This window comes from Octopus bimaculoides, chromosome 3, assembly GCF_001194135.2.
Source record: "Octopus bimaculoides isolate UCB-OBI-ISO-001 chromosome 3, ASM119413v2, whole genome shotgun sequence".
NCBI lineage: Eukaryota > Metazoa > Mollusca > Cephalopoda > Octopoda > Octopodidae > Octopus > Octopus bimaculoides.
In genome coordinates, this window is record NC_068983.1 from 99838549 (window position 1) to 99842125 (window position 3577).

The window sequence follows — 3577 nt, forward strand, 5'->3', positions numbered from 1 at the left end:
AAATATAGGGAAAAATGTTAACTGCCTCCATTTAATATGTATAACCTGATTTTTCTGTGTAATGTTTAATTTATATTCTTCTACTTGCATCATTTCATAGATATTTTTTGTGATGCCCAGAACAATCTTCAGCTTGAAGTGAAATGTTAATTGTAGGTGACAAAAATCTTGATTAAATTTTTCTTTCTCTTTATTTTGATCGTTTTATAATTCTGTTCCATATTTTGGTGTTTATGTTTAATGTACACAAGCCTACTTTACACACACACACACACACACACACAACATACTAAATCTGTGATGGACACAAAATTAATTGATAGTTATTATTGCAACTAATCTTTCTAGTTTAATGTTATGTTTCCTAATATTTTATCCTAATTTTGACATTGTATAAAATATTATGGTGTTTATGTTTAACTTGTGTTGTTGGGTGTGGCTAGTTTGTTTTTGCTCTCTCACATTCAACTTCATGTTGACATGAAAATCCCATACTGCAACTATACAACCAGTATAGTTGTCTACTAGTTTGGTAATTGTTACTCACACAATCATTAAAAAATATCTTCGTTAGTGCTAGTTGCGTTTAGGTTATAATTAGAGAATATTATGTAATGCCAAGCTGAAATAGCTCGGGAATATTTTCCTAATGTCTCTTATAGACGAATCCTTATTAACGGCCGTAAACTCAAACGAGTAACAATTCAGACGAAACACAAATGTCGTTAAATTTACTTGTAATATATATATATATATATATTAATCGATGATTTTTAAGTGTAAAATATATATTTGACAAAGATAGGATTGTACGATCCAATATAGAAATTGACTCCTCTTGATTGTTCTTGTATAACAACGAAACAATGTACAATGATAGCCCCTAATTGTTGCATTTTCCTCATGGAAAGTCATTAACATGGTTTACGTTAATTAAACATGAATGACTAAATCGACTACCTGTTGTATATGTTAATGAAATTAAACAAAAATCGTGAAGCATAACTTGCGCAACACATCGTTCGTGTTTGTATATATTTTTTTTTATTCTGTCGCATAAACACAGTAAAAGGAGCTCAAGCAAATTGAAAGACAAAAGTTTAGGGTTATGCATGATACCACAGATGCTCCTTTTGAAAGTTACATGCAACATTTGTTTCGTCATCTACACAAGAAAAATCGAATGGAATCAGTACATTAGTATATTGGGTCAGATAATACCTTCCTTGTTAATTGTATATTTTTAAGGAATTATATACTTTACACATAATAAACACGCTTAGTTATGCATATTCGAAGCATTTTTTTAAAGGAAAATTAAGTGATATTCGTATCTGTATTGTCATTTTTGTTTCTGTTTGTATTAAGGCTATTATTATAATACGACAGATTACCGTTAATATGAAAGTTTGTCCATATGACATTCGGAAAATGTTTTGTTTTCTGTGAAGAAAACAGGTTTTTTGATAACTAAGAATATAGTAAAATATATAGTTATTTCTGCTGTTTAAATGTTTTTCTGAAATGTATATTTATCAATTGACTTATGTATTGATTAAAAAATTATTAGCTTTCTCAAACGTAATTTACTTGATTATAACATTTGCAGGATACTAACTAAATATGCAGTTTTTCAAAGTAAATTCCCATCTAGTCTCTCTATGAGAGTCATATTACTCTAAATTGATCTAGAGAGAACTTAAATTTCTGTGATTAAGTAGGAACTGGACCAATCACTTCTTAATTTTACCTTTACTCTGAAACACATCTTATGAGTGCCTGAATATTAGCTGTATTTCTGTGTGCTGAATACTCAAGATTGACCAGTCTTCATTCTGTGTAGTTTTATTCTCACTGTATTTTGTTCAGTATATTCACCTCATGTCGTCACCTGCCATACATAATCATATATACTTGAGCCAGGATTGAACTCGAAACCATTATTGCTCTCCACAGGCTTTCATTGGCCCTCTGTTCTCTACAGTGTTATTGTCCCAAGTCTTATTGTTTCTGTAATAACCATGAAACTGTAATCAAAATTGTGTAAGTTACATTTAAGTTGCATTGATGGAAGGTAAACGTTCTTGATAAATTTATTATTTTCGTTATTGAAAAATAAATACCTGAGCAAGATTATGTAGATGTCAGGTCTCTTTTCAGCTAATTGTTCCTCAAACGTTTTTTTTTTAAGCTGTTATCTCAAAATCTATGTTGGTAAATATTAAATGTATTAACCTATAATTCTATAAGATACCTAAGTGTTGCAAACTTCTAAGAATAAAGTTTTGTTTGAAAAAAAATTTGAATTTCGACAAATTAATACCCGGAGAAGGTTTTCATTAAGTTACTATGTTTACTGTATTTTACTGTTCTATTTTCATGTTTTGTAATTTTTTTTTTTTCTAACGTTCTTTTATTGATTTTTTTTTGGTTGATTTTGCAAGTGTTTTATGTGAATATAAGATAAAATACTAGAGTACTTTGACTAAATACTTCATGGCAGTGGTTCTCAACCTTTTCTGTTGCCCCATAGCCTGAGAAAATGTTTAATCCTTTCACTGTGAAATTAAATTTCATGTTTATTCCAGTTATGATGTTAAATACCCACCAAAAATAGAATTGGTATTTTCTGCAAGTCATGTTACCTTAGCAAACATGACATTCCTCAACAGATTGGTTTGTAAAATTGCCTACCACAGTTAATGTTAATGAAATTTTGAGTGGATATATCTGCTTTCCACAGTAAAAGGGTTAATTTTCGCATTGCCTACAAAAGTAACATATTGGAAGTTGAAAGTCAATGTTGTAATAACTGTTATTTCTTTTTTAACCGAACACCATGTAGTCCTGTGAGTGATCAAATTAAACTCAAAACACAAGCTTTTGACTTTGTAAATTAAGCAACTAAAACAACAGTAAACTGTAATTTCAATTTTAGTTGTGAACATAATATTACTGATTTCTTTATTCCTGTTTCTTATTCATGAATTTATCAAAACCTGGAACTTTCTTGTTGATTGCAATCCTCAGGTCTGCCTGGATTCAAGTCATTCCTAGATTTGGTTATGATTGACAAAAGTGAACTAAATTCAGAATCACGTAAATATACTTTTGCAAATGGAACAGAAGACAGTTCTTGGTTATAATCCCTATAAGGGCTAAATCTACATATGTAGAAGAATAGTTTTTTATGTACTTCAATAAACTAAAGTTATTTTTAAGAGTTAGTCAATGATTTTATTCTGAAATGCAATTATTTTAATAGCATGTTTCCCACCCCCACCTCTAGATTATAGGCACTCCAGGTTGGGGATCACTTGCTTTAGTGTTTAATTTCATGTTTACATTCTTAACTCAGATTTTAGCAGAAGTTGAGTTTGCCTTATATATTTCTCCAAGCTCAAAATAAGTACCAGAAATATGATGGATCTAAAGCCTTTTATTAGCAATGAGAAAAAACTGATCTGAAAATGACTAATCTGGTATTGTTTGAATTCTGTTTCTGAACTACTTTTTGCAAATGTAATCAGTAAATTCCTTAAGATGTTTTGCTCCAACAATTAGTTATTTATAATGT